General features: G+C 37.0%; 1 pseudogene across 1 annotated transcript; it reads right to left on the reverse strand.

Moving 5' to 3' along the window:
• Positions 1 to 2,018: 2,018 nt before the first annotated feature.
• Positions 2,019 to 3,218, reverse strand: LOC101577021 (annotated as a pseudogene). Its single transcript, XR_192507.2, has one exon. The product of XR_192507.2 is annotated as a mortality factor 4-like protein 1 pseudogene (transcript).
• Between the last annotated feature and the right edge of the window lie 5,422 nt (positions 3,219 to 8,640).

The raw sequence follows: 8,640 nt of genomic DNA on the forward strand, positions 1-8,640 counted from the left end.
AAAAGGCACCCTTTTCCATTGCTGGTGGGAATTTAGACTGGTGCAACCATTATAGAAATCAGTGTGGAGACTCCTTAGAAAAGCAGTACGTATTTAGAAGACCAGAATATGAAGCCACTCCTTTGGACCTTCACCATGACTTTCCAGAGAATAAAATTTTTACCAGTTCTGTTGGTTAAAATACACCATGTGCTGTTAATGCTGTGACTAGAAGCTTTAACCAATACTTTAAAAATCCATTTCTAGATGGCTAGAACATTTTTTTATTTCTTTTTTTCCATTCTTTTTTTTTCTTGCGGAACCAGGGATTGAACTCAGGCCCTTGCGCTTGTCAGGGAAGCACTTATTCCACTGAGCCATCTCCACAGCCCTCCATTCTTTCATTTAGGCATATATTAGTGACTTCTCCAAATTGACCATTTATAATCACTTGTAATTGTAAGTGTACATACCCTAGGTTAATGACTGAATCTAGGTCAAGTCTAGTTTCCTCTTTAAATATAACGAGACAGATTATTTTAGCTGTAATGAGTCCATATTTATCTGAAACATATTTTCAATGCTTATTACAGCCTACAATCACCTGAAGAGTATTAAAAACCACAAAGATGGAACCAGAGGACAGCTTTTCCATTATCTTGTTCAACTGATGTAGTGTTGAACCTCAGAACTTTAGAATAAATTTCCTGAATTATTCTAACATGCAGGAAGAGTTGAAAACCACTCATCTAAACTTGTATTGGTCTACATTATCACCAACAATGGAGAAGGGTTCCTTTTCCCCCCACAACCTCTTCAACATTTGTTATTGGTTGATTTCTTTATGATAGCAATTCTTTGTGGAGTGAGATGGTATCTCAGGATTGCTTTAATTTGTATTTCACGGATGGCTAGTGATGTGGAGCATTTTTCATATATTTATTCGCTTCTTTCATTTCGTCCTCTGAGAAGTTTGTGTTCATCTTGGATGCCCATTTTTTTGATTGGGTCTTTAAATTTTGGAACCCTACTGGTTTTCAGTTCTGTATAAATTCTAGAGAGCAGACCTTTGTCTGAGTGCTTTTTAGTCAAGATTTTTTTTGAAATTTGTGGGTTGTCTTTTCACTTTGCTGGTAATTTCTTTTGACATACAAAAACTCTTTAATAAGTGGTGGTCCCAGTTGTTAATTCTTTCAAGTATTACCTGTGCGACTTGATTTTAGTTCATGAAATCTTTGCCTACCCCAATGACTTCAAAATTTCCTCCTACTTTCTCTTCCAGGAGATTTGGTATTTCTGTTTTAATGTTTAGATCTTTAATCCATTTGACTTCAGTTTAGTGCATGGTGATAGACCTGGGTCAAGTTTTAGTTTCTGGCATGTAGAGAGCCAGTTTTTCTAGCACCATTTGTTAAAGAGCTATCTTTCTTCCAGTAAGCATGTTTGGCCCCTTTGTCAAAGATAAGGTGACTGAGTGTGGTTTTAGTTGCTTCTGAATCTTCTAATCTATTCCATTGATCCTTAGGTCTACTTTTTTGTCAATACCATGTTGATTTTATCACAGTAGCTTTGTAGTATAATTTTTTTTTGAAATTTAAAGAAAAAATTTATTGGAGATCTGAAAAACAATTCCTAAAAGATTGACTTTTCCAGAAAACTGTAGCTACACAATGCATTGCGTCTATCACGTTAAAACGTGCATTAGACACAAATACAAAAACCATGAAACAATTCACCATCCTTCAACAACTGGAGCAAAGGTAAATGCCTAAAGAACAACATGGATGACTTGCAAAGGAAGGGCTCTTTAAGCACCATTAAAAAAAAAGAGCACAAATGGATGTGTGTGTTCAGTTATATACACTGAATTGGACCTTTGGCACTAGGAATCAGAGCATTTTGTCATATAGCATTAACACGTATTATAAAAGTGCGTAGTATCAAAGGAATAGAACCACCAGCATTCAAAAGCAGCTTTATCAACTAGGCAATAAAACACTCCACCATGCCTCTCTGTTGTCCATCACTGAATACACTGGTAGCAACTTTGCAATGAAAAAAAGAAAGAAAAAAGGAGCTGTAACCCCTTTTATTTTCTGTTTAAAATCAAACAAAACAAACAACTCTGTTATACACTAACATCTTCAAAGTACATCATTTGTACAAGAGAAAGACTAGGAACAAAAACATGTTGACAGAGATCCAAACACCGGTGAGTGTGCCTCACACTGCTTTCCGATGGTACTCAGGAGGGGCCACTTCATAATCACTGGCACTAAACAAAGTTGCCGAATTCTTTGCCAGATACTTGAGGAAATCATGAAGATAATTCAGTAATAAAGCAAGGCTCTTCTCATCCAGAGGTGTATAGGCCAACATTGCTCCAATTCGGACAAATAATCTCAGTAGATGTGGTGCTCCATACACGTGGGACATGGGTGCATCAGGGTGATCAGCAAGGATCTCAGCGTACTGTGGTCTCTCAAATTTGTAGAGGAGCTGAGTGCCCAGCATCACATTGAAGTATTCTTTTATCCCTGCTACCACCTCATTAACAGCATACTCCTTATTATCTGTGTTTCCTTGGGATTTCTTATAATTTGCATAGTCCTCTAGAATGGAGTCCACATTCTTCTTAGCAGGAAGATAGAACAGCTGTTTCTGTCTGGTGATCAGATCCCAGTCATCAACAAGCCAGGCTTTAGCTCTTCAGGGATCTTTACTTTAACTTCAACTCTGTTCATAAATGTTTCTTCATTTTCAACAGTAGGATCAACCCGGGCCCTCTTCTTCCGAGGAGGCTGAGGTGTTTCACTGGTACTGCCACCATCTCCATTACCAGGGGTTTTTTGTTTGTTCTTTTTAGTTTTCACTTCAACATTTTTCTGTTGCAGACCGGATGTCTTCTTCCCTGGAGCAGCCCCTCTCATCTTTCCCTCTGCATACTGCTCCTGATTGGCCTTTTGAAGTTCACGCTGTTTCTGCAGATTGGTATCCACATACTTGAGCACTCTGCTTTCTGGAACCCACTCATCCCAATTTTTATTCCAACCACTGTAGTGTATAAAGTATTTTACTTGTTTGTCCTTTATGGCAACCTTTACACACTTTGCTTCATAAAGAAGAGGGCCATGAAAGCACAGTACTCGTTCGCCCTCCTGGAACTTGGGCTTCGGGTCCTGCTTGGGCGCCATTTATAAGTGATTCGCCGCCTCCTTCTCCCACCACCCCCAACTACCGCCCCCTACTCTCTACCCCACCCGAGCTCGCATCAGACGCGCCATCAGGCACAGCCACTCTACATCCTTGGCCCTGTAGTACAATTTCATGTCAGGAATTGTAATGCCTCCTGCCTTGTCTTTGTTGACCAGGATTGCCTTTGCTATTCTAGGTCTTTTCTGGTTTCAAATAAATTTTAGGAATGAGTTCTCTAGCTCTCTGAGGTATGTTGGTGGCATTTTGATAGTGATTTCATTAAATCTGTGCAACAACTTTGGGAGTATGGCCATCTTCATAACATTGTTTGACCTTGTCAGATACAAAAGTTACATTTCTTTTTATGTAGGTCTTGCTTTATCTTGGTCTTAACCATCCAGCAGAAAAGTATAAACATGAGGTAAAGAAGTAAAGCCATATTAATATGCTGAATTGTAAAAGGCTCTAGTCAACAACTTCTGACATTGCCAATCCTACAGATAACTCACTGCAGTTATGGACTGATGGACTATATTGGATTATTTTGCTGAATTGGTGTACTCACAATATTTAAATGGCATGGAATACCTATTTATGACAAAACTATAAAAAAGTGTGATATAAATGAAGGACCAACTTGTAGTGAAATATATATACATATATATGTATATATATTTAATGTTTAGAATAGATATACAACTACTTTTCTTACTTCATAGAGAAGAACAATTTGTACTAATAGTGTTTGGAAAGGATATCATGTCTGCATCTTGTACTATGAATAACTACTTTTGAAGACAACAATATGCAAATTATTGTAACTGTCATACTAACCTCTTGAAACTCTCATTGCTGTTTATTTCTTAATAAAATTAATAAATAAATAAGTAGAATAAAAAAATAAAGCTAGTCTTGATAGTAGTTCCTGAAATGATGTCCTTAAACTTGCATCATCAGTCCCCCATTGGTATTTGTTAGAAATGTTAATTCTAGGCTCTGTACTGGACTCCTTGCTTAATCCCAAACTCTATAGTTGAGTGTAGTAATATTGCTTTTATTAAATCCTCTAGATGATTCTGTTCTACACTAAGGATGGAAATTCACTGGTTTAAGCAAGTGTATCTTTCTGAAATAGTTGTGTGTTTTTCAAACTATGTTTACTCATAGAACATGTGGCATGACAATGTTTATAAAATGTAAGGGGGATATAATTTGGGAAAAAGCTTCTTCCTTATACTCATACATATGTAATAAACTTTTCTCTGAAATTCCACAGTTCTTTAACTATACATGTTTAGGTACTGACCACATTTTACATTACACTAGTTAAACTCTTCACTTTTTTTTCCTCTAAAGGTTATGTATTTCTGAGACCCATTCAGGGTAAAAGAACAATACGCAGAGTGGCTACAAAGAGCAGATTTGTTATAATTCCTTTTGTCTCATTGCTGGGACAAAATTCTCAACATTCAAACTTAAAAAAGGAAAAGTTTATTTAGCTCATAGTTTATAGAGATTTCAGCCCATAATCAGCTGGCTACAAAGCAGAGTGGCATGGCATAGAGGCAACAGTGCATGCAATGGAAAACAGCAGAAGCAAAAAGGTGGAAGCAAGCCTCTTTTCTTCCCTTACAATGTGTACAGACTACCTGCCCTGGGGTGCTTGTAGCACTCACACTGTCTCCATGTCTTCCTCTTCAACAGGTTGAGGATGTTTACAGATTGAGGACCCTGATGTCTGCTAAATTGCTTATTTAAACTCCTAAACTTCTCAAGTTGACACAATAAATCAGCCATTATGACATCTTGGAGAATGAAAAGCTGCCCTAGGGCATGTCCTCTGCTCTGTCCCATGTAGAACTGCTGAGTCACTTAGTTAAGCTTCTAAACTTCTCAAGTTGACACAGTGCACAAGCCATTACAATGACCAATTATGTGGCAGGGATCAAAGGATAATTTAAAACACTTATTGTCAGTTTTCTATTGTGTTGAAATTTAGCTTTTTATTTATTTCTTCTTTTACTCTTCCTTTCCCTTATTCACATAATCATAGTGGAGAAAGTTAAGGTGATGTTTTATTTATTTCGTGGTTGGTTCCATGCAGTGGGAGGGGTGCTCAGCAAATCACAAGGCATGACCAACTCCGTGAATCTTTAAAGGGTAAAGAAGTGTTCTGCACCTGGAGGTTCCCATGAACTAGGGTCATATGGATAAATGGATAAATGTGCATACATGTATTTCTGCCCATCTGTTGTGTAAAGATGACTATACTTCACGGTAGCATACTGTGCACTTAAAATGCGTTAGCAGAGTAAATTCCTTATTGTTACACACACACACACACACACACACACACACATATATGCATGCAAAAAACTACAAAGGTATACATAAAAGAACACTTTCTGGGTTGTTAATATGTTTATTGCCTGGGCAATATGAATCTCTCTCTCTATATATATATCTATTCATATGTATGCACAAATTTGTACATTAATTATATGTAGTCTTTAGCATAAAATACTTATGAAATGATATTATAGCTATAAAAACATTTTTAAGATCTTTCCATTTGCCAAGATATCTTTTTATTTCATTTTATTTTTCTTGCCATAATTTTAATGATAAACAAATAGCAATGAGACAGTTTCAAATCAAATCAGTAGGACAGTTTCAGTAATTAACACATTGCATACATTCTTCTTAGTGGTTAATTGCTGTTCAAGATGCGGACTTGATATCCTATTTACAAACACCATTAGAACAAATCCTTCTATTCATTAAGAGAATGTAACTATATATCTATCCTAACCACTTTGAATACACAGATACAAAATGCACATTCATCTGTATACCCTTTTTTTGTTAAGTTCCGTTATTTGAATATTATAGGTGTGTAAACTCAGCAAAATATTCAAAAAGAGTCCAGTAGCCCATAATACCATTGGGTCTTCCGCTTAACTGGCAATGTCAGAAATTGTTAACCTGAGTCCCCCACAGCTCAACATAACAGCATGGCTTTATTTCTTATATTTCGTTTTTATACTTTTCTTCTGGATGGTTAAGACCAAGGTAAAGCAGGACCTATGCAACAAGAGTTGTAGCTTTTGGGTCTGATAAGGTCAGTGAAATCCCCTCGATATCCTAATGCCCAAATAAAGACATGTGAGATCCCAAATCACAAATTTCCTTTTTAGTGGTAACTTTAGAATTCAGCTATGCAAAGCTTCTTCAGTTATACAGATAAAAATACAATGTTTTAATGTTACCTCAAGGCTTGAATTTAGGAATTGCAAACCTTTAGTTTTCACACCAGATCAAGAGCCAGTAATAACTTTAAAATACCCATGAGTTTCCCTCTGCTTTTCTATCTCTCAGATCTGTACTTCATGTTTTCTTTCACTTTTACCCTTTTTCTTCTATTAGTTGACTTATGAGATTAATAAATTCTTTAAAGCATAGGGAAAGATGAAAATTTGTCTCCTTGAGAACAGGGGCAAATTTTTGTTAAGAGAGAGAAATGAAAAGATGTAGTTATTGTTTTTGAAGCCAGAGGCAGATTGTACTGGTAATAAAGGAGAGTTTGTGAGATGCTTTATGGAATTGAAAGTTCTGCTTTTGCCTTCTCTGTCACACTTAGAAAGACTATTCATCTCTTCTTTTAGCACCACCAGTATTTTCTTTTATAAATTTGAAAAACAGAACCAAAAAAAGAGAAAACCTCAACCCTTAATTGCTGCTGAAACAAGCTGTAGAAAAAATACAAGATTGATGTTATAGACACTGAGCATTCATTACTCTGTAACAATTTTAGAAAAAAACACCACTTTGAGTGGTGCCATCACCAATTTTGAACATCTTTCCTTGGGGAGTGCACTACAGAACAATTCCATGAGTTTGCACAAGATGTGAACTGCATTCCTTCAAAAGGGTAATGGGAAACTGGGAAGTACTTTGCTGCCCTATATTGTATGACAGACTTGTTTAATACCAAATGAATCTGTTTCTAGATTCCTTCCCAATGCTTCAAAGATGATAGTTACAAAGACTACATTATAAAACTTCTCTGCAAGCTTCTTATGCAGCTGATGTTATTTGTATGTCCTAGCTTTTATGAAGAGGAAACATATTCACTGGAAACTAAGAAGGCAGAAGTGAGCACTGTATGACATGGGTCAGTGACAAGGTGGTAGAAGATTTTGGTTCTTTGGAGGCATATGTGGAGTGTGTTCATTTCCAGTGTTAGTTATATAGCAGGTATACAATGGTGTATATAATAAAGGATAATGACAAAATAGCACTCAATTCTCATTCAATACCCCAGTACTTGATACTTTTTTTTTTTTTTTTTCGGAACCAGGGATTGAACTCAGGCCCTTGCACTTGCCAGGGAAGCACTTATTCCACTGAGCCATCTCCCTGGCTCCCAACCCCAGTACTTGAAATTCTTATGGTTTCATGGTTGCTGGCTGTACCATCCAAGCTCATTTTCTCTCTCCTTCCATAAGCTTCTTAAGCCCTCCAGCCTCTACAGTTACACGTAACATTTAACCCCAGGACATTCTTGAGATACTAAGACAGGAAGGCACATTGTGAATATGAGTGTAGTTTAAAAAGCATAAAGCATCTGTCTTAATATACTTCTCTGTATTGTGCCAAACTATAGGATACCTTTGCCTTTCTCCAGTTCTCTAAATAGCTATAACAAATTATTGTATATTGGGTTCATATAGTTTTCTGGTATCCCATAAATTTCGGTGTCATCCAGGCTGCAACTCTTACTAGGTATGTGATCTTTTTTTTTTTTTTATAATTTTTATTTATTTGAGAGAGAGAGAGAGAGAGAGAGAGAGAGAGAGAGAGAGTGGTGTGTGTGTGTGGCCAGCTCAGCCCACCAGGGGGCGGGGCTGGCTGGCATGTGGTGCTGGGGGATTGAACCGCGGTCCCTGATGCTTTGCTAAGCTTGTTCCAAGTAGGTGCTTTAGACCACTGAGTCATCTCTCCAGCCCTAGGTATGTGATCTTGAGCTAATCACCATTTCCTCCTGAGTCCACATTATAAAACCATACTTTCCCTATTCATATATGTATATATTGTGTTATTTCTAGTAAAACACTCAAATAGTCACTAGAACTTATGCAAGTGGCCATACTTTGCCATCAAAAAGATAACTTAACCACCTTTCACTTGACATACCATCACCCATGCATACTCTGAAGCCTGACTAACACTTTATTTCCTTTCTTGTTTTTAAAGGCTGGCATCAATCAGGTTGGGAATTTGCATCTCACAAAGACTTGCAAGTAGGGTTCACACCAGGACCCTAATGATATCTATCACTGGATTTTGTAACATCTAGAGCACTGATGTTTACTATGTAGACTATTTAAAAAGGTCTTATGAAGGAATGGTAAGAAGACAAATGGATAACCAAGAAACCTGACAGTCCATGGTTGTATGTGTGTG

Source organism: Octodon degus, unplaced genomic scaffold (genome assembly GCF_000260255.1).
Source record: "Octodon degus isolate 3935 unplaced genomic scaffold, OctDeg1.0 scaffold00041, whole genome shotgun sequence".
Lineage (NCBI taxonomy): Eukaryota > Metazoa > Chordata > Mammalia > Rodentia > Octodontidae > Octodon > Octodon degus.